At 44.3% G+C, this 23,942-nt stretch overlaps 1 protein-coding gene and 1 long non-coding RNA gene across 3 annotated transcripts in view; both read left to right on the plus strand.

Annotated features, from left to right (window-relative positions):
- EVC2 (EvC ciliary complex subunit 2) overlaps positions 1 to 23,942 on the plus strand; it is a 270,686-nt gene that overhangs the window by 35,530 nt on the left and 211,214 nt on the right. The window lies entirely within an intron of this gene.
- Positions 1,282 to 7,421, plus strand: LOC120924442. The gene is made up of 3 exons (XR_005746372.1): positions 1,282 to 1,849; positions 1,935 to 2,033; positions 6,902 to 7,421. It is a non-coding gene; the product is annotated as an uncharacterized LOC120924442 (long non-coding RNA).

A 23,942-nucleotide genomic window follows, 5' to 3' on the forward strand; every position in this document is an offset into this window, starting at 1 on the left:
TTTGCTTTGTTTTGTTTTTGTTTATTTGGGGGATATAACTTGGTTGGGGAAAGGGGATATGGGATGCCCATAGAACAGATCACTTTGCCATCATATTTACCAATTCCATACCGGGCCTACTTTGGCACTTCTCTCCTACATGCAAAAATCATAATTTGTTTGCTAGAAAATTACTCCGAACCCCCAAACACTATATATGTTTTTTTTTAGCACAGTATTTGCGCAATCATTTTTCAAACACCTTTTTTTGGGGGAAAAACGGTTTCATAAATTAAAAAATAACAAAACAATAAAGTTAGCCCAATTTTTTTGTATAATATGAAAGATGAAGTTACGCCGAGTGAATAGATACCTAACATGTCACGCTTTAAAATTGCGCACACTCATGGAATGGCGCCAAACTTCAGTACTTAAAAAAACTCCATAGGCATCTCTTATTTTTTTTCAGGTTACCAGTTTAGAGTTACAGAGGAGGTCTAGTGCTAGAATTGTTGCACACGCTCTAACGCACGCGGCGGTACCTCACATGTGTGGTTTGAACGGTGTTTACATATGTGGGCGGGACTTACGTGTGTGTTCGCTTCTGAGCGCGAGCTACCAGGGATAGGGGCGTTTAAAAAATTGTTTTTTATTATTTTATTTTACTTTTACACTTTTTTTTACTTTTTTTTATCACTTTTATTTCTATTACAAGGAATGTAAACATCCCTTGTAATAGGAATGTGTGTGACAGGTCCTCTTTATGGAGAGATGTAGGGTCAATAAGACCCCACATCTCTCCTCCAGGCTGGAAAGCATGAGATCGTGAAAAAAAAATCATGGATCTCATGCTTTCAGCCACGATTGCGGCTTTGTTTACATTCCGGTACCCGGGCGTGATGTCATAACATCGTGCCCGGGCCTCCGACGATCATAGAGATGACTGGTGACCATCTGGTCACCAGTCATCTCTATGCCTCCCATCCGGCACCGGCAGATCGTTTCTCCGATGGCACGGGAGAACCCGGAGAAGCACCGGATGGCGGCGGGAGGGGGGCGTCTCCTCCCGTCGCCTATAACAACGATTATTAAATAGTTTAAAATAATAATAATAAAAAAAAAACAATAAAAATATTAAATTAACAATTAAAATAAATAATTTTAAATAAAGAGAAACCCCCGTATAATAAAATTAGAATAGTCCATGAGCTGAACCAAATCTTAGGTTTGAAATAAATAAAAATATATATATATATATATATATATAGAAAATTACATTTAAATCATACCAGTTTAAAGCAGGTGTTTGTTATGTTTATTTTAAATGCTCATCAAATTGACTTGATAAAAAAAGGCATTTTACAAATATGTATATATTGTGTCAAACTCCCATAATGTGTTAATAATGGTACAACCCTGTAAAAGTTAAGTTACTGTTAAACTATTAAGCATCTGAAGGTATAAGATAGGAAGCAAGATGGAGGGTCAGAAAAAAAAGAGGGTTGCCATATTTTCTTACACACAAAATTGCGTGCTTGTGTCACGTGTGGTTGGCAATTGGGATCGGCTTTATGGTCAAAGATCTCGGATGATGTCCCAATCTAAAAAAAATGCTATATGGAGTAGCACAGTGGAGCAAGTGGATGCATCCGGGGATACCGCCTGAACCATTGACACCTGCAAACGTCGCATTGTGGATATCAAAACTCAAATAAAAAAAAAATTGACCGCCATTGCAAAGCACCAAAGAGGCACAGAGGAGGCCCACCAGTGGAAGTAAATTTCAGTACATACGAGGAGGAATTAAAGGGGTGCCTTGGGCCAGATACCATCCTCGGAGTACCAGGAGAATACGACTCCGATGCCCATAGTAAGTAATTTTTATTTAAATATTTTAAAAATTGTTAATTATTTATGAAGTTTATAAAATATATATATTTTTTTTTATTGTGCAGTGTTACAAGAACCATTAAATGATCAAGAGCCTGCCAGCGACCACAAGGTGCAACCAGTCCAAGAGGGAGATCACACCCTAATGCTATTTAGTGATGACGGTAATTATTAATAGCTTCATTTAAATTGTTTAAAATGCCACCGTAGCATTGGCGGTGCGTTCATAAAGGGCGCAGGAGTGCATTGCATGATTTTATCTGTGGTCGCCGCAGCCGCCCCCTATTCAGGTGTTCCGCTCATTGTCGGGCGCCGGCCATCTGATTTACAGTGGTGGGGGTGTTTTTAAAAGCGCCTGATTAAAGCCGTGGGCTATAATAGGCTTCCAAAATGGTAAACGGCGGGCGCAATTCAGTGCGTTCGCTGTTTACTTAGTGTTGAGTGGTGAAGCAAATAAATCGCTTTCTCAACACTGATCCGCCTCTCAGCCAATCAGGTGCTCGGGTCTGGTTACCTGTCACCTGATTGTCTGAAGCGACAGACGCTGTGATTGGACATCTATCAGACATCCAATCATAGCAAAGGGCTGGAAGAGGACGGGAGAACACATGAGGACTCGTAGCGTGGAGGACAGCGCTGTGCCCCGAGACAGGTAAGTGTCGGGCAGGGGATGCACACTGGGGCAGCAATTGATGTGGCACAGTAGCGACAATTGATGGGCACAGTGTCAGCAATTTCTGGTCACACTAGCAGCAATTGATGGGTACAGTACCTGTGTTTGATAGCACAGTGGCTGCAATTTATGGGTACAGTGGCTGCGTTTGATGGGCACAGTGGCTGCAATTTATGGGTACAGTGGCTGCAATTTATGGGCACAGTGGCCGCGTTTGATGGGCACAGTGGCCGCGTTTGATGGGCACAGTGGCCGCGTTTGATGGGCACAGTGGCTGCGTTTGATGGGCACAGTAGCTGCGTTTGATGGGCACAGTGGCTGCAATTGATGTTTTTTTTTCAGTTTGTTTGCGCCCCCCCCCCCAAAAAAAAAATTTGAGCACCATCCGCCACTGCACCAGAGGTATATAAATGGCCTAGTTTTGAGGTGTAAATACTAGTATCATGGTTGTTGATACAACCATGATTCTGGTATCAATATTGCGCAGGTGATTCCTATTTATGCAAAAGTAATCTGACCAACTATACAGCCGCTGTATTATTTTTAGGGCCCTTTCACACAGGCTGTCCAATGAGGTCCACCAGCCAGTTTTCAGACGTACCAGATTGGATCCTCCATTCACCCCTATAGAGCAGCATATGTCAGCAGTGAGTTGTCCTCTGGCAACCGCCGTGATCCAATCCTGTCGGCACAATTCAGAAGTATATGTTGGTCCTATTTTCCATCCATCTTGAAGATCAGATATCGGATGAAAACGGACTGGTGTTATGTTTTCAGCATAGAGGAGAGCGGGACTGGGTGCGTCTCCATTCTGCTCAGTAAGGCTGCATTCACACCTGAGCGTAGCGTTTTGCGGCGGTTTTTACCGTGATTTGTTGCAGCGTTTTTTACCGCGATTTTGGACAGGTCTAGTGTCACCAATGTTAAAAACAGAAAAACGCCCATATACGCTCAATTAGAGCGACAAAAAAGGGTCCAGAACTTGTTTGAGCTTCAGACGTTAGGCGTCAGGCGTTTTGGAGTGGAGATGTGAACCATCTCCATTGAGAATAATGTATTTTTTCCCCTCTAGCGTTTTGTCGCCTGAAGCGTGAAACTCCAAAACGCTCAGGTGTGAATGCAGCCTTAGCCCCCGTTCACACCTAGGCGTATATACGCCTGTAGTGCGACGCCGCTGCAGCCCCGAGACGCTGGAGGGATGATTTAACATGCACCTCTATGGAGATGGTTCACATCTCCACGCCGAACGCCGTACGCCTGCCGCCTGAAAACAAGTCCCGGACCTTTTTTTCAGGCGGCTTTCGGCGTTCGGCATAGGAGATGTAAACCATCTCCATAGAGGTGCATGTTAAAATCATCCCTCCAGGATCCAGCGCATTGTCGCCGCAAATCGCTGTACAAAACGCTGCAATTTGTCGCCGCAATTCGCGGGACAAAACGCCGCGATTTTGTACGCCAAGGTGTGAATGCAGCCTTAGTGTAGACGGACCTGTCATGCGCCTGCTCAGCGGGGATCAGCGTAGCAAGTGGAGTTGGTCAGGCAGAGGCAACCCTGTGAAAGGGGCCATACAGTCGGTGGAAAAAGCCCACGGTTTGATAAGAGGTTTTTGAGGTCTTTGAGATCTCTACATGAAGAGTACTGATCAATGGCCTTGTTATCTCAAACATGATGTTTTTCATCTATTTTGATAGCATTTAATTATTAAAAAAAAAAAAAAAGGAGCGGGACAGTGTCCAAAAATATATAATAAAATGCTCTCAACCACACGCCCCCCCCCCCCACACACACACCTCATGCGGAATGGTGAAATTCGAAGGTTCTGCACACATATGTATTTGGCAATCACACTACACAGTGTACCTAATAATCAGTGCAGTAAAAACGGTACCCATCAGTGTTGCCTATCAGTGCCCATCAGTCTTGCCTATCAGCGCCCTTCAGTTCTGCCTATTAGTCTCCATTAGTGCCACCTATCATTGACCATAAGTTCAATCCTCATCAGTGCCTCCTCATCGGTAAAGGATACAAATGATCTGTTTGCTCAATGTTATAGCTGGAACTAAGAGAATTTTTTTTTTTTTTCAAATTTTTTTTTTTTTTTTTTTTTGGTCAAAAATAAAAAAAACAATGATTATTAAATACTACCAAAAAAATGCTGTATTAGTGTGAAATATAAATGACTGCACAATTTTCAAGTCAAAATGCGACAGTGCTGAAAGATGTAAATTGGCCTGGGCTGGAAGGTGGTAAAATTGCACACTAGGCAAGTGGTTATTCTTACCTGAGCCCCATCAGATCCAGCCATGTGCTCTTTCTGCTGTCTTCCTCCTCAATGGGCAGATAGATAGCAGCAGGAGCCATTGGCTCCCACTAATGCCAATCAAATGCTATGACGCGCAAGTGGAGACAGGACAGCTTGGTAGTGGTTTTTCATGGGGGGCACGCGACATAGCGCAGGAGTGCCAGTGGGGAACCCCAGAAGAGGAGGATCGGGGCCGCTCTGTACAATACTTTTAAACAGACCAGGTATGTATACAATTTATGTTAATTTAATTGAAAAAATACAAATAAAGCTTTTATGTTACTTTTTAAAATAATTTAGTGATCACATTGGCAGGGTATACAACTCGTACAATTTACTGTACAAATACATAACATTTTTCCCTTTCAATAAATTTTTATTAAGATTTAAATTAAGGTTACATCAATTACAGAAAATGTCTGAAATAATAAGAGCCCTAATGGGCGATTCACATCTTTTTGCATAAGAAGAACAGCCAAAATTATAGAAGTAAAACACATTTTAAATAGCTGGTTGGCTTGCAGTCTGCAAGGATAAATAAAAAAAAAAAAAAAAAAAAAAAAGGGGGGGGGGGGGGGGGTTCAAAATCATTACATACAGTAGTTTCACACCAAAGAGAAGGGCTGGAACCAAGGGGAGCCCCGAACCAGGCCTCCCAGCACCCCTCGTGGGATCATACTGTGCCAAGATCATGGTCCCGGACCCCCCAAACCTCCGCCCCATACCCAAGCTATTATTGCTGATGTGGGTGAGAAATATGTATTGTCAAAAGAGGAGAGGGAGAAAAAAAAAAAAAAAAAAAAAAAAAAAGGGGGGGGGGGGGGTCGGAATCCATATGCAGACAGTAACCTTGCAGAAGAAAAAGCATAAATATTAAAAGATAAGTACACACCAAATGACAGAAATAGTAAGAAAGGGATAGAAAAAAAAGGAAACAGAGAGAAAAGGGAGGGAAGGGGAGGAAGGTCGGGAGGTACAGCTTAGTGCCTATCTTCCCATGAGATTCCAGTTAAACGTGTACAGGATCATGGGTAAGGGGGATATCAATATAAACAGCCCAAGGAGTCCAAACCTCATGGAACTTAGAAACTGAGTCTTCTAATATGCTGGATAATTTTTCTTGAATCATGATCCATGAGATTTTCTGTTTAACAAACGAAAGGAGCGGCCTAGGCTGTTTCCAGGATTTGGCTATGGCTATTTTGGAGCCAAGCAAAATAAAATGAATTAGTTTTTGTGTAGATTTAGGAAGCGAGGGGGTAAGGGCATTTAACAAGGCCACGTCAGGGGTCCTAGGGATCTGAAATCCGGTCACTCTGTAAATCATGTTGAAGATGAGTCTCCAGAATGAGCGGATCCTAGGGCATTCCCACCAGATATGGGCCATGGAACCCCGAAGCTGGCAGCCCCTAAAACAAAGGGGATCAGCATCTTTAAACATAGCAGCCAATCTGGAGGGAGTGAGATACCATCTGGTTATGACCTTTACATTTGCCTCTACCAAGGAGACATTCTGAATGCCCCTGAAAGATCTAGATACAGCTTTATGCCAAGACTCCAAGCTAATGGATCTCTGTAGATCAGACTCCCAAGCCTTCATATAAGTTGTTTTATCATTTGGGTGAGTGAGGGCTGAGTAGATCACTGAAATGCCTCCCCTCCGCCCCATGGCCTGTCCACACCAAATCTCATAAGCAGTAAAATCAGGGGGAAGGGCTTTGGTTCTCCAGATGCTATGCAGGAAACATGAAATTTGTCTAAAGTGGACCCTCTCAACATCAGGAAGTTTCAGTGTGTGGATACAGTAGCTCAGGGAGATGGGACCACTAGAGGTGAAATATTGGCCTATCCGATATAGCCCTTTATCCATCCACCACTTAAAGTCAGTGGTTTGCAAACCAGATGGGAAATCGGGATTATTGAAAATATGTGCTAAAGGACGGGTAGTGGACGTTATACATAACATTTTTTATAATTTAGATAATAATTATCATAGCACAACCTGTAGATATTATGTATAATATTCATCCTAGAATTTTTTTTTTTTTTTTTTTAGATAGTAAAAATGTTGGTGGAGTATGAAGTAATGGAGGATTCAAACCTGTGTGGTAAGTTTAAAACACCCCTTTGTCAACAGAAGAAACTAATTTAAACTTTGCTATGTTACAATATGAAGATGTATTAATTGGTATTAAAGTCTACTATCGCGTGTTCTTTTTAGGGCCCCACCAGGTGGTCTACTTGGCTAGTATGCGCGGGATATTCTCACAATATAGCATGTTTACCTGTGCTCCAGAGCTGCATTGTAATTAATCTGGCACGGGCTTCGTCCAGTCTTGTCGACAGCAATGTCACTCCCGAGCATGTGGTTTGTAGTCCCATCGCAGCGACACAGATCGGGGCTGTAAATATACGTTGAGCCATGCATGCGTGGATCATTGAGCACACGATGACTGACAGGGAGGAGGAAGCATCTATGACAGAAGAAACCGCTAGAGTCTCTTCTTTCATGAATATCCTGTCTTTCAACAATTTCATTAAAATTGAAGTTTTATACTAGAGTATACATTTATTGTTCTTAACCACTTGCCGCCCGCCAATGACAGATTGACGGCGGCAAAGTGGTTGCCTAATCCTGACTGGACGTCATATGAGGTCCTCAGGATATTGAGCCGCTGCGCGCCCCCGGGGGCGCGCATCGCGGCGATCGTTGTTGCGGGATGTCAGTCTGCCACCCCGCAACACCGATCTAGGTAAAGTCTCTCTCATGGAGACACTTTACCACGTGATCAGCCCTGTCCAATCACGGCTGATCACGATGTAAACAGTAAGAGCCGTTGATGGCTCTTCCTCACTCGCGTCTGAAAGACGCGAGTAGAGGGGAGCCGATAGGCGGCTCTCCTGACAGGGGGGGTTCGCGCTGATTGTTTATCAGCACAGCCCCCCCTTGAATCGCCACACTGGACCACCAGGGAATTAAAAAAATAAATAAAAAAATGGGCAAAAAAAAAAATTCGTAAAAAAAAGACAGAAAAAAAAAAGATACCAATCAGTGCCCACAAATAGGAACTGATTGGCAACGTGGATCCATCAGTGCCACCCCTCAGTGTCCATCAGTGCCACCCCACAGTGCCAATCCGTGACCAATGCCCACCTATCAGTGCCCATCAGTGCCACCCATAAGTACCCATCAGTGCCACCCATAAGTACCCATCAGTGCCACCCATATGTGCCGCCCATGAGTGCCCTTCAGTGCCGCCCATGAGTGCCCATCAGTGCCGCCCATGAGTGCCCATCAGTGCCGCCTATGAGTGCCCATCAGTGCCGCATACCAGTGCCCATCAGTAAAGCATACCAGCGCCGCCTATCAGTGCCACCTCATCAGTGCCCATCAGTACTACCTTATCGGTGCCCATCAGTGCCACCTCATCAGTGCCTATCAGTGCCGCCATATCAGTGCCCGTAATTGAAAGAGAAAACTTACTTATTTACAAAAAAATTAACAGAAGAAAATAAAAACTTTATTTTTTTTCCAAATTTTCAGTCTTTTTTTAGTTGTTGCGCAAAAAAAAAAAATCGTAGAGGTGATCAAATACCACCAAAAGAAAGCTCTATTTGTGGGGGAAAAGGGACGCCAATTTTGTTTGGGTACAGTGTAGCATGACCGCGCAATTGTCATTCAAAGTGCGACAGTGCTGAAAGCTGAAAATTGGCTTGGGCGGGAAGGTGCGTAAGTGCCTGGTATGGAAGTGGTTAATTAGCTCCTGAAGAAGTTCAAAATGAAGAGGATCCACAACCTGGACCATCACATCCTGGTAAATGTAAAGATGTATTTATCAGTAGCCCCCTTATAAAAAGTGTGAGAAAATAACAAAATTATTCCTTTCTCAAGCAGATCAGCTGGAAAATGTAATCTCCAATCAGGATGGAGCAGTGGACGCTGTACCTCCTAACAAGTAAATATACAAACCACCCAAAATGTTCTTTATTTGTTTCTTCTTCATATTTCATAGTAAGAATTGTTTTTATTTATTTATTTATTTGCAGATCAAGAAGAAGAAAGGGTGGAACTCGCACCAGCCAATAATTTGTCTTCTGGCCCTATACGGGTTCCAAGAGGAAGGAGAAGGCGGAAATTGTTAGCTGACAGAGTAGAGGCAGCTGGTAATGCCTCTGTTCAGTTGGAGCAGACGTTAAATTTGTTAAGGGAAAGTTTAAGGCATAGACAAACTATCCAAGATTCAATTCGGACCTCCATTGTTGGCGCAATGAGGCGGTCCAATGACAACATGTAGTGTCTTACTACTGCAGTTTTGCAGCAGCAAACAATATTCCAAGAGATGCTAGAAGAGCATCAAAAAATGTCCCTTGCTCTTCTGCGTCTTGTTGGTCATATGACGCTACCAAGCCAACAACTGGCCCCCATGGATGATTGAAACAATGGGAGGGATCCCTCGAACATTTGAAGATGTCTAGGGTTTGTTAAGTTAAATAATGTTCCTAGTCAGCTGTTCTGTAAATTGTTGTTTTGTGTCTTGGTTTTAAAAAAATATTGAATGCCGAAAAAATATTTAAAAGGGTTGTAAATGTACAATTTTTTTTTCCTATATAGGTTCCTTTACCCTAGTGCAGTCCTCCTTCACTTACCTCATCCTTTTGATTTTGCTTTTAAATGTCCTTATTTCTTCTGAGAAAGAGAAGAAATAATGTAGTCCAAGGGAGGGGGCGAGCACGACACTCCACACCAGGGAGAAAGCCTCGCATTACGGTGTGGAGTTACAGACAGAAGAACAGGAAGTGAGGATTTCTCAGAAGAAATAAGGACATTTAAAAGCAAAATGGAAGGATGAGGTAAGTGAAGGAGGACTGCACTAAGGTAAAGGGAAGCTATTTAGGGGGGAAAAAATTGTACCTTTACAACCCCTTTAATTTCTGACTGTTTTTGTTGGTCATCAACGTTGCTCCCCCTTGTCTATGTTAATATAGGGGACCAGTAAAAAGACCTATACTTGTCTTGTTTGTTTGAAATGTAATATATTTTTCATAAAAACATTTTTTATCAGAAATCCAGTGTGTGGTTTTTGTACGTGTTTTATTGAATTTTAGTAAATGCAATGAGAGGGAACAGTAGAACAATCTAAATTAAAGCGACATTTTGGTTTCAATACCCTTGGCCTTCATAACAGCAGTACTTTTTAGACCTTAATTTTTTGAAAAACTTGCACATATAGGCAATAATCGGGTACCAATGGACAGCAATTTAATACATAGTTAAAAACACTGGCCCGGATTCAACAAGATTTGCGCATTTTTTACAGAGGCGCAGGGCAACGTTTTTGCCCTGCGCCCCCGCAAATTTACTGCGCTGCCCTTGATTCACGGAGCAGTAGCTCCGTAAATTGCGTGGGCGCGCCGGCAAAATGCCCGGCGTAAGCGCGCGCAATTTAAATGGACGTCATTTGCTTCAAAGTGAACCTGAATGGCGTCCAGCGCCATTCACGATTCACTTACGCAAACTACGTAACTTTCAAATTTCGCGACGCGGGAACGACGGGTATACGTAACATTGGCTGCCCCTGCTTAATAGCAGGGGCAGCCTTACGCAAAAACCGCCGTACGGAAACAATGTAAATTGCGTACGTAGGGCTCGCGCAACGTTGTGAATCGGCGTTAGTATGCAATTTGCATACTATACGCTGAGCACAATGGGAACACCACCTAGCGGCCATCGCAAGAATGCAGCCTAAGATATGCGGGCATAAGAGTAACGAGGTTCCTGAATCAGGAGCATTCGTTACTCCGGGGCAAGTAAGCAATTGCGCTGTGTAACTTATGGTTACACAGGCGCAATTGCTTCTTGAATACAGGCCACTGTCATTGATATGTCAAACAGAGAGTTGTGTAGGAGCTTGAAAACTGGGTGATGATAGTATGCTATTAGGGTGACTTTTTTGCAAACAGTGAGATGTCACAGGTGTACATGAGGACAATGGGCAGAATCATCTCTGTCCTGCTTCAGTCTTCACAAATAATAGGATAGCTCAGAAGACTCCAAATACTGGTAACTCTGTAAAAAAAAAAAAAAAAAAAAAAAAATTGATTACATGTTGGCATAAAGGATAATTTTTGGTTTATTAACCACTTAAGCCCCGGACCAATTTTTTGGGACCATTGTCAAAAAATGCATTTAAATTGCATTCTTTATTGTGAAAATGACAGTTGCAGTTTGGGAGTTAACCACAGGGGGCGCTGAACGTGTTAGGCTTCACCTAGTGTGTGTTTACAACAGTAGGGGGGTGTGGCTGTAGGTCTGACGTCATCGATTGTGTCTCCCCTATAAAGGGGATGACACGATCGATGCGCCGCCACAGTGAAGCACGGGGAAGCCATGTTTACACACGGCTCTCCCCGTTCTTCAGCTCCGGGGAGCGATCGCGACGGAGCGGCTATAAACGAATAGCCGCGCCGTCGTCCCGGATCGCTCCCCGAGGGAATCCGCCCGCCGCACGCAGCGGGGGGGGGGGGGGGCGGGGTCACGTTCGGACCCCCCACCCGCTAGAAGGCAAGGACGTATATATACGTTCTTCTGCCTGTCCGTGCCATTGTGCGGACGTAAATAGTCGTGCGGCGGCCGTTAAGGGGTTATAAACCCGCAATGTTATTTACCTTAATGCATTGTAAGAATTAAGTTGAAAAACCTCTATGCAACAGATATTGCTACTATTGAAGCTAATTATAAGGCTTAATTTCCATGGAAGTTTTTGGACGTTTTTACAGCCACTTTTCTGAGCTTTTTTTGCAGCTTAAAAACGGCTCTCCATGTTAGTCTATGGCCTCATGCCCACCATGACGTTTTTGAGCTATAGATGGCTGAGCCGTTTTTAAGCTGAAAAAAAAAAAAACCAGGACCAGTGCGTTCTGAAGCTCCAGCCTTCGAGCTTTAAAAAACGCGCAAAAACGCTAAAAACCGCTACCGCTGCGTTTTTGAGCTCCTGCTAAAAAAATAAAAAAAATAAATGGACGGGCGTTTTTAAGCTGTAAAAAAGGCTAAACAAAGTGTCTGTAAAAACATCCATGGAAATGAAGCCTAATAATAGGTAGATTCAGAAAGAGTTAGGCCGGCTTATCAGTAGATAAGCCGACCTAACTCAGAATCTACGCCGACTTAAGCGTATGCTCAAACAGAGATACGCTTAAACATATCTAAGATACGACGGCTTGCGCCGTCCTATCTTAGATTGCAATATTTTGGATGGCCGCTAGGTGGCGCTTCCATTGCGGTCGGCGTAGAATATGTAAATGAGGAGATACGCCGATTCACGAACGTACGCCCGGCCGACGCAGTACTTTTACGCCGTTTACGTAAGAGATAGGCCGCGTAAAGTTAGAGCTAGGCCCTATTGGAATAGTAATGTCAAGTATGGCCGCCGTTCCCGCGTCGAAATTCTAATTTTTTTACATCGTTTGCGTAAGTCGTCCGTGAATCGGGATTTACGTTGTTTACGTCCACGTCAAAATCAATAGGCCCGTGCGGCGTACTTAGCCGCAGTGCACACTGTTAAAAAAACGTAAAAAACGTAAGGTCAAGCACAATTGGCATACAACACGCCCCCCTAACACACATTTGAATTCGGCACCCTTACGCCCGCCCGCTTTAGGCTACGCCACCGTAGCAGGCAAGTACATTGAAAATCATGTACTTGCCTAGCTAACTTACGGCGGCGTAGCCTAAACACGCTAAGCTACGCCGCCGCAAGTTTAGGCTATTGTGTGTGAATCTACCTATAAGTGTTTTGTAAGATGGCACCTGACCCCGGAAAGAATTAATAAAATTCAGCCAAGTAGATCTCCCCAGTGTTGGAGGGACTGCAAACAAATGGGAACAACAATACATATCTGGTGGGAGTGCCCAAAAATAAAGTACTGGTATAGTATCTTAGGGTTCATTGAAGTGATAACCGGGGAAAAGATCCCTGAAATGTGTTATTTCACGGGAACAATAAAACTAGGAAACAATATCAAGCAACTTTGGTCCCTCCCCTGCTCAATGCTGCAAAGACCCTGATCCCAAAAAAATGGCTTCAAGTGGAGAAGCCATCCATAAAAGAATGGATACAGAGGGCCAGATCCACAAAGATCTGCCTATCTTTAGGCAGGCGTAGCGTATCTCAGATACACTATGCCGCCGTAACTTAGAGCGTACTTTCCGTATCCAGAAAGAATTTGCGCCGTAAGTTACGGCGGCGTAGTGTAAATGTGTCGGCGTAAGGGCGCGCAATTCAAATGACTAAGATGTGGGCGTGTTTTATGTTAATGCAACTTGACCCCACGTAAATTACGTATTTTTTTTTTACGGCGCATGCGCCGTCCGTGGGGGTATCCCAGTGAACATGCTCGAAATCACGTCGCAAATAGTCAATGCTTTCGACGTGAACGTTATTTACGCAAAGCCCTATTCGCAAACGTTTTACGCAAACGACTGAAAAATCTACGCTGTCCCGACGTCCATACTTAACATTGCGTACGCCTCATAGACCCAGGGGTAACGTTACGCTGAAAAAAGCCTTACGTAAACGATGTAAAAAAATGCGGCGGACGTACGTTTGAGGATCGGCGTATCTAGCTACTTTGCATACTCTACGCGGAAATCAACGGAAGCGCCACCTAACGGCCAGCGTAAATATGCACCTAAGATCCGACGGCGTACTAAGACGTACGTCAGTCGGATCGAGCCCACATTCAGTCGTATCTTGTTTTGTGGATACAAAACAAAGATACGACGGGGCATCGTAGAACTTACGTGGCGTATCAATAGATACGCCGGCGTAAGTTCTTTGTGGATCTGGGCCAGAGTGTTGACTATATATCTGAGATGGAGTACCTTTGCAGCAGAGACCAGGGAACGGAGGAAAGACATCGATTCATTTGGAAGAAATGGTATAAGTTTAAGCAAACGGAGAACTACGCAGTAGCAATGGATTTTATTTTTTCTATGTGTTTTGTACTGTATGTGAAAACATTCTCAAAATAAAGCAAAGATATAATTAAAAAAAAAAAAAATTGAAAAGCCTGTAATTCAGCAGTGCCCCCATTTTACTTACCTGAACCCGGACTTTTCAGCGACGAGGACAAGCACACCAGTTCCAGCCTGTGTGGCGATTCCTAAATGTATAGATTAATAGCAGTGTAGTCATTGGCTCCCGCTGCTGTCAATCAAATTAAATGATGCTCGAGACGTGGGGCCGGTCCGAGTCCTGCTGTCTGTGTGAATAGATATAGCAGCAGGACACGGAGCACGCCCGCACGAGTGCCCCAAAGGAGAGTGGGTCTCCAAACTGGCACTCGAGAAGAGGAGGAGCCAGGAGCGCAGATGAGGGAACCCAGCAGTGGAGGATCGGGGCCACTCTGTGAAAATAGAAATTCACAGAGGAGGTGAGTATGACCTGTTTGTTTAAAAAAATGTTTTAAAAACTTTCAGATATGCTTAAAATGAAAAAAAAAAAATAAGTAAATTGTTTTTTAGTTGGATAAGATGCTGCAACTGTCCCCTTCAGGCTAAATAATTTTTATGCCACGTACACACGATAATTTTTCGGCTTGTAAAAAACAATGTTTTTTAAAAATGTCATTTAAAATGAGCGTGTGTGGGCTTCACATCATTTTTCGGCTTCTGAAAAACGACAAAAAAAACATTCGAACATGCTGCATTTTTTAACAACGTTTTAAACAATGTCGTTTTTCGGGTTATAAAAAATGATCGTGTGTGGGCTAAATCAACGTGAAAAACCCGCGCATGCTCAGAAGCAAGTTCTGAGACGGGAGCGCTCGTTCTGGTAAAACTAGCGTTCGTAATGGAGTAATGGAGTTACATCACGCTGTAACAGACAGAAAAGCGCAAATCGTCTTTTACTAACACAAAATCAGCTAAAGCAGCCATTCGAATGGAACTTCCCCTTTATAGTGCCGTCGTACGTCACCGCACTTTGCTAGAGCATTTTTTTTAAAACGATCGTTTGTGGGCAACGTTGTTTTAATGATGAAGTTGGAAAAAACAACGTTTTTTCTAGATGCTGAAAAAGCCAAAAAATGATCGTGTGTACGCGGCATCAGAATTGAGCAATCACATAAATGGAAATCACTAATTTCTCAATCCGAAACATTGGAGACTGTAAGTCCATGCATCAAATTCTAGCACATTATGACAGACTTGCCTGAAGAAAAGAAAGCCGAGGCGCAAACCCTCCCCTACAGGGGGATGGTCCTCCTGCTGCGATCTAACACTCTATTCTTCACGTCTCCCAGGCGACAACTCCTCTCTAGTGGTCTGGACCTGAGCTTATGAAGGAGGCCTACCCCCTGCCAATTCCAATTGGGAATTGGTCAGGGCTCCTCACATGCGTTCCCCGTCACTCCAGCTCTCAGCCCTGCCCCTTTTCCAGAACATTTTCCCTGGAAGCAGGGGAGGCGCCCAAGAAAAGGGATGAGCTCCGGCGTTGTCCCGATGCTTGGCTGCAGAGATCCGAAAATGTCTCCCTACCTGTGGTTAGCGCAGCGCCGTGCAGACTTTCTGGTGGGGTCTGCAAGTGGACTGTACGAACACGCCGGAGCTCATCCCTACCCAAGAACTGAAGCACAGGTGGTCATACCCACTGTACACTAACCACTCCTTGCCCCCCAGATCAAAAACAAGCAGGCCCAGCATGCAGCATAGACCGGCTACCACAAAAATCCTCACCGCCAGCACCTACCTATGGTAGAGGGTGCTACATCTATAAACAGCCTATTGGAAAATGATCTCTCGATCAGCACAACTGGCTATATCAGCGGTGCTGATCAGTGTATTCTGGCAGCAGGAAAGTCTCTGCATTCAGAATACAATAGCACAGCAGCAGGAATTACCCCTTGTACATGAAGTGTGCAAATGGGGGAAGCAGGTCATTTTCTTTTGTTCAACCTGCTGGTTGAGCGAGAAAAAAATACTTGTGTGCCCAGCCTTAGGGTGACAACTCTGTGTCCGTATCTCCCAGTTCTCCTGCCTTATCACCCTGTCACACAACCTTCTGAGGAAGACTACAAGCAGGCCCGGATTTCCCACAAGGCCACCGAGGCCAGGGGCGGCAGGGTGCCAAGGGGCGGCAGCGGCATGGAGTCCCCCGACACCCGGAACATACAGTTAATGGCGGTAAGTTTCTTTCTAGCAGGACTAAATGTAGTGTGGGGGAATCCGCTCGCTCGTTAACAAGTGATTGCGGCAAGGTCGCCGAAATCACTTGTAAAATGTGTGCTGCCGTCCGTCCTCCCCCCCCCCCCCCCCCCCTCCTACACACACACACCTCTCTGCTGGCTCTGTCTTCGGGGACTCTGTCCTTCCCCCAGCCGCCGAGTCTGTCTCCTGTCCCCGCCGCCGCCGATGTACACAGTGAGCTGTGCTCCTCCCATCTCCGCTGTGACAGGAGTTCTAGCACAGTGCCAGGACTCCTGTTTTGGAGGTGACATGGTCAATAAAGAGAACCTGTCACCTCCAATTGCTATCACACAGGGAAGTGTTTTCTCCCGTGTGATAGCAAAAGTTAAGTGAAAAAAATTGATTAAAAAAAAATGTAAATAAAAAAAAATACTAAGAAATAATAATTAATTAAATTAATAAAATAAATAAGTAATTTTAAAAGTAAAGAATAAGAAAAATAATATTAAAAATAATAAGAAAATTAAACAATAATAAGAGTAAATGACAAGCTACAAATAAAAATAAATAAAAAAAGTGATTAAAAAGTAAAAAAAAAAAGAAACAAAAAAGATTTGAACTAACCGTGTCCCTGCCATCCGGTAGCCATTCTCTGTTGATTTGGGAGGGGGGGGGGGGTAGTTTAGTTGGCCGGGAGGGGGTGCATTGCGGAACCTGGCCTTGGGGAGGCAGGGAGAGCAAATCCGGCCCTGACTACAAGTGGATGTTTCAAGACACATTATGCATGAATAAACCACTGTTGTCACCATCAGAAAACCGGGGCTTTGAGAAATGTTGTGCAGCCATAGCTGGAGTGCCTGTGGACAGGAAGTGATATACAACAAAGGATGAAAAAAGAAGGTGAGAACAGTATTGTATGTAGCACCACCCCCGTAGGAGCTGCTGGTTTACATTTGGGGTTTTGCACGTTACCTCTAAGTTCGTTGTCTAGGGAAGGAAGGGCCAGATCCTCAAAAGAGATACGCAGGCGGATCTGCTGTTCCGCCTGCGTATCCCTGTTTCTATCTTTGGAACTGATCCACAGAATCAGTTTCCAAGAGATAGACAGAAGATCCGACATGTGTAAGGGGCTTACACTGCCAGATCTTAGGATGCAGTACCGCATCCGCCGCTGGGGGCATTTTGCGTCGAAATGCCGCTTCGGGTATGCAAATTAGCACTTCTGGAGATCCACGAAGCTTTTCAGCTTCGTTTTTTTCTCCGTAAGTATTAAGTTGCGTGTCTAAAATTAGGGCTGCTTTTACAAAGTGTAAACTGTTTACACCTTGTAAAAGCAGACCCTTCATACCCGCGACGCTGTTATTTTTTTTTATTATTTTTTTTTTCCCGCCGTATCTTTTTTTTTTCCCGATGCAATTTTTTTGACCCGGCGCGATTCACGAAGCTCGGCGTAACGTAATTTTGCGCTATGCACGTTGGGAAAATGACGTCACGAGCATGCGCAGTATGTCCGGCGCGGGAGCGCACCTAATTTAAATGGGACTCGCCCCCATTTGAATAGGAACGCCTTGCGCCGGCGGAATTTAAGTTACACACACCCGAAAATTTCTAGGTAAGTGCTTTGTGGATCGGGCACTTAGGTAGAAATTTTGCGGCAGTGTAACTTAAATCAGAATATTTAGGTTACGGCGGATCTTTGTGGATCTGGCCCAAAGTCTTTAGGAATTGGAATGTCCACACAAGATGTAAAACCTTCACCTGTTAGGTTTTATTTTTGCTGCATAAACTTGTGAAGGAAGTAGAGAGTATAGAGTGAAGGGTAAAGTTCAGGCACACAGTACAGAATGCACAATGGTATTCAAAGTTCCAATATTCGCCACCCACTCCTGAGTGGATATTCCTGACCCGGATAGACCCCTCTCACATGGCCTAGCAGCCGGAGTGATGCATGGACAGTATAGAAACAGTCTCTGCCACAGACCGTCTGAGAACACAGAATGGATATTCAGGAATCCTCTGCCACAGGATTTAAAGTCCCGAACTTCCTGCCTTACAGCCAAAGAGCCTTTAAGCCAATCCAGCGGACTGTACGGTGTTGTAGGGTATGGTGCATCCTTCAATGAGTTTCCAGGCCTCTCCTAAAGTACCAGCCTTCCACTCGGTCCTTTCCGGGACAGGTCCTCCCCTGGCTTCCTTCATTGAGTGACTTCTTCCCGCAGGACAGACAGCACAGGATCACTTCCAACGCATAGGCCCCAGCCAGGACAACGGAGCCTACTTGACAGGAACACAGCCTCAGACCAACGTGGTCCAGAGACTGAAATCGCACACACACCCACCTTGCGCCAGGAGGGCCACGAGGTGAAGGACCCTGAAAAACTGCGTCTTCCTCTTAAGTATCCCCTCCCAGCATGCACCGCGGGGTCACCACTCCCACTGTACCACTGCCGAGGAGGGACACCCAATACACCATGGTACACCTGCGTTCAAATATGGGCCTGAAGTGACAACGCCACCCACAGACAACAAGGGAAAATACTACCAGGCAGTACCACAGCCAGAACAGAGGCAAATTTGCATATAATTCAAGTCTGGGCTCAACTATTGGCCCAGATATCCCCTAAATTTAAAATAGCGCCCCTATCTTTGTTAGCAGGGCGCTACATGTATAAAAAAATCTAGCAATGTTTTTATGATTCCGTGGGTGTTTTAAATCAATTTTACTGAATCTTGAGCTCAGACAGAGTTTTTTTAGCCCTGTAAATACTCTTCGGAATTCTAAAGGTGCATCTGGTTTTCATTGCCCCAGGCGCACTCCAGTCTTACAGCAACCCTGGAGCCATTCTGTTGCCTGGAGTGCCGAGTGCGCTGGTTCCTATAGTTCAGTCAATAGTTAACCGACCTGTAATGTATCAGAGCAGTTCCTGCTATTTTGTTATACCAATTTGTATTTTTTTTACCCGCCAATTTAGTAGAATGCGGATAACATTTTTTCCATTTGCAACTTAGAAATACATTTATTCATTTCTGCAGCTTTTTGGTCAAGGAGCTTCATCCTTTGAGAGCCCCCGGAGGCATCCAGATAGCTATTCCCTACCAGCCGGTCATAGGATTTCTCTCTGTATTTTCTGACTTCTTTCATAGTTGTCATGCTGCTAATAGGATTGTGAACTCCGAGTCAAAGCAGCAGTATGGGATTGATGTGCTGTGTCAGATCTCTGTGCACCTTAATAACCGAGATCATGGAGCAAGAGAAGATTATATGACCGTATTTTGGAAAGGGAATGAACTTGGTGCACTTTATCCATGATAAGTAACAATGCCATGGCAACTCTTATGTATTCTGTCAGTGTGTTTGAGAAAATTGTGGATGGAGTCACAAAGTCCACCTGATATGATAAACATTTTAACACATTTCACTCCATCAAAGACACTTAATCATAGAGTTATAGGGGTTGATTTACTAAAACTGGAGAGTGCAAAAAAAATTGCAGCTGTGCCTGGTAGCCAATTGGCTTCTATGTTCGGCTTGTTCAATTAAAGTGATACTAAAGCCTTGTGTGTTTGTTATTTTTTTTTTAAAACATGTTCTACCTACCTGCTCTGTGTAGTGGTTTTGCACAGAGCATACCAGAGCCTCCTCTTCTCAGGTCCCATGCCGGCACTCCTGGCCTCTCCCTCCTGCTGAGTGCCCCCATAGCAAGCAGCTTGCTTTAGGGGCATCCAAGCTGAGCCGCTGCTTTGTGTGTCCATTCAGACATGGAGCCATGGATCGGCTCTGCCCCACCCCCTTTTGCTCCTCATTGGCTTACTGACTTTGACAGCAGCGGAAGCCAATGGCACCCACTGCTGTCTTAGCCAATGAGGAGGGTGAGTCCCAGACAGCTGAGACTCCCTTTCAAAATCGTTGGATCAAGATGGGACTCAGGTAAATATTAGGGGGGCTGCTCCACACAGAAGGTTTTTTTTTTATCTTAAAGGAGAAGTTCAGCCTGAGCTTGTTTGACTGGGCTTCTCCTATGGGTCACAGGAGTGCAATTCGTTTTGCACTGTGACCCGTTTTCAGGAGAGAGTCTGGATCAGCCAGGTGCCTGGAGTGATGGCAGTCTCAGCCTCTCAGTGAGCCACTGAGATCCTGAGACGGCTGCTCCCCGCCCCTCCACAGCTCGGCGCTCCAATGAGTGAGGAGGAGCAGAGGGGAGAGCTGCTGACTGACAGGTCTGTGAGAACCAAGTCATCAGTGGTTCTCCGTGCAGAGAAGCCGGGGGACAGATGCTGCATCCACCTAGGTAAGTATGATGGGTTAACAAAAAAAACAATAATGCATTAAAGTGGTGTTCCGTCCGGAAAAAAAAAATGTAAACAAATACTGCAGCTGCTGGCTTATAATAAATGGACACTTGCCTATCCTGAAGTCCAGCAATGTCGACACCTGCAGCTGATGTTTCCATCAGCTGTCGGGTGCTGCCGCCGCCATTGCGGATAAGAGTACCTGACAGTGTAGTATTTTGGCTTCACGCCGGGAACCCTAATGCGCATGAGCGAGGCCCGCTCCTCTCTCCTACTGGCCCGGCAGCCGGGGGAGGAGGAGGGTGCCCCGTGCTGACTTCACGGGCCGCGGCCCAGACTCCCGGAAGTGGGAAAGCATAGCTGTCAAAGACGGGTATCCTGTCCCCCCTCCCGCCGAAAGATGCCAATTGTGGCATCGAAGGGGGGGGGGGGAATTCGATGAGCGGAAGTTACACTTTTGGGTCGCTTTTACATAATAAAATAAACTTCAGCCTATAGAACCACTTTAAGCTTTCACAAAAATACCTGGAAGCCAATTGATTTCTATGCAGAGCTGCAGCAGATTTGCACCCTCCGGTTTTAGTAAATAACCCCAAAAAGTTTATTTTTAATCTAAGAAATGTATGCAGTGAAAGTGTTCTCCGCTGGTGGAGTCTTATGCCGTGTACACACCATCACTTTATGTGATGAAAAAAAACGACACTTTCTGTGAAGTAAAAAATGACGTTTTTGAAACTTCAATTTTCAAAGACGAAGTTGCCTACACACCATCGTTTTCTCACAATGATCTTGCAAAGTGAGGTTACGTTCCACCACGTTTTACCATTGAAGCTTGCTTCATAAGTAGCTTCTGGGCATGCGTGGATGAAAAAACGTCTTAGAAAATGACGTTTTTTGCTACACACGGTCAATTTCTGTGAAGTAAAAAGTGCACTTTTGAAAAACGACACATAAAATTGAAGCATGCTTCAATTTTTTTTGGTCGTTTTTTACAAGACATAAAACAACGTTTTCCCCCACACACAGTCAATTAAAGTGACGTTTTTAAAAACGTCATTTTTTTTCATCACATAAAGTGATGGTGTGTACGCGGCATTACCCTTTTTTTTTTTTCTCTTTTCAACCATGTACCACTGTTAAGAAGAATTGTATTTAATTAAATTTAAAAAAGCCTTAAAATACCTTTTCCCCGCTGAGTAATTGCCCTAACTGCCCTTCTCGCTAATGGAGAATATGTCCCTAAAGCTGGCCATACACCAGTAGATTTATTTCGTTCAGCCTGCAGGCTGAACACAAGAAATCTATCATATTCCTCCATTCATGCAAACCGCACTGATGGACTAATCCCCCACCCCCGATTCTGACAGTCGGCCCCTGAAAAGTCCCTTCATCTGATTGGATGCATGCACTGTTTGGCCAACAAATTTTTACCAGATTCCTCCTATTATTCAATCAAAGGATGTCGGGCGGAGTGATGCCTGGCTGGCATTTAACACTGAAGACCAGTGACTGTATTGGTTGAACTGGATAGACTTGTGTCTTTTTTTTTTTTTCAACCAGACTAACTGTAACTATGACAGCAGCTGGACGGAGTGGACCTTTTATGGGGGACAACTTCAGAATGAAAGCCAAGTACTGTAACGAAAGCTGTATTATTTTAAATTTTTTTCATCGTCGGGGCTCCATTTTTAAAAACTATCAATGGGCCCTAGAGTTCTGCTTTAAACTCTGTTTTGGCTCCGGGCACCTCTAGAAACTCCTATCTTCTGCTGATCTAAGATATTAATATTATTATTATTATATATTAGTGTGGGGATGTGGTTCCATGCTTCTTTTCTATCACATATACTGAACTAGCATACTACATTGTCTGCTCCGTGGTAATGGTGTTCTCCATGTTGCTTCACATTTTCACCCTTCTCCTGAGACATGTTCTACTTTTCCATGTTCTCAGTACTCGGACGTTTTATGACAGACATTCATGTGCGTTACGCCAACATCTTTCACACAGCTCACTGAGCCCTGATCTAGATTTCAGAGGACATTTATCATGCCAGTGTCGGTCGAAAGCTAGGCAAGTTCGGAGCTTTGTCTATATTGTTTTTTCCCCAAAGTATGATCTTTATTTCTGAAGGGTATGTGTTAATTTATTCACATGTAGATACACAAATGGATGTATCCCGTCTTCATAATGCTCAACTGCACACTTAAAGGGGTTGTAAAGGTAAAAAAAAAAAAAATCCCTACATAGCTTCCTTTACCTTAGTGCAGTCCTCCTTCACTTACCTCATCCTTCCATTTTACTTTTAAATGTCCTTATTTTTTCTGAGAAATCCTCACTTCCTGTTCTTCTGTCTGTAACTACACACAGTAATGTGAGGCTTTCTCCCTGGTGTGGAGAAAGCCTCTTGAGGGGGCAGGGGGCGAGCAGGAGGGTCAGGATGCTCTTTAATTTGCAGATAGAGAAAGGAGCTGTGTGTTAGTGGGCGTCCTGACACTCCTGCTCGCCCCCTCCCCCCTTAAGAGGCTTTCTCCACACCAGGAAGAAAGCCTTGCATTACTGTGTGGAGTTACAGACAGAAGAACAGGAAGTGCGGATTTCTCAGAAGAAGTAAGGACATTTAAAAGCAAAATGGAAGGATGAGGTAAGTGAAGGAGAACTGCACTGAGGTAAAGGATGCTATTTATGGAAAAAATTTTACCTTTACAACCCCTTTAATGTTGTTTTGCAGCAAATCTAATTAGTAAAGTTTCCCATTTAGTACAATGCAAAAATACAAAATATCAACTATTGTAATTTTCTATTTATTGGTAGTAATTCATAGAGAAACTCTGTGCCTTGTTAACGAACTTTTAGCAGCGGCTAAGCTGCCATTATGTACTGTAAAGTATTTTTTTTTTTTATTCTTCTTTTCAGAGTCAGAGGATGAATGGAGCAAAGAATAAAATAAAACAAAAACACACAATCCATACAAGCAAAATACTTGCAACACTAGCAGTTTGTCTTGTATATCCACTAACGCCATAACACAAGTAGCTGCTGGGTGGCTTTTACAACAAACATATCATACTTACCCCCACTGTGCAGCCTGTTCTGCACAGAGTGGCCCCCGATCACCGACCTCTGGGGTCACTCAGCGGCTCCTCCCCACATCAGATAACCCCCCCTAGGAGAAGCGCTCTCTCAGATGTTGCTGTACCAGTGACTGGTTGAGCTACATGAAGAACCAACCAGTAACTAAAGATCAGCAGTCACTCTCCGAGAACTCTAGCACACCAAGGCCACTAAGGCCGCGTACAAACGGTCGGACAAAACCGATGAGAATGGACCGATGTTCAGTTTCATCGGTCCAAACCGACCGTGTGTATAGCCCATCGGTCTGTTGTCCTTCAAGCCAAAAATGTAAAACGTGCTTCAAAATCGAACCGATGGCCCGCTGCCCGATCGGTCCAAACCGATGGTTAGTACAGAAAGCATCGGTTCGAAACCCGCGCATGCTCAGAATCAAGTCGACGCATGCTTGGAAGCATTCAACTTTGTTTTATTCAGCACGTCGTGTGTTTGACGTCACCGCGTTCTGACCCGATCGGTTTTTGGAACGATGGTGTGTACGCACATCAG

The sequence above is a fragment of the Rana temporaria genome, chromosome 1 (genome assembly GCF_905171775.1).
Source record: "Rana temporaria chromosome 1, aRanTem1.1, whole genome shotgun sequence".
NCBI lineage: Eukaryota > Metazoa > Chordata > Amphibia > Anura > Ranidae > Rana > Rana temporaria.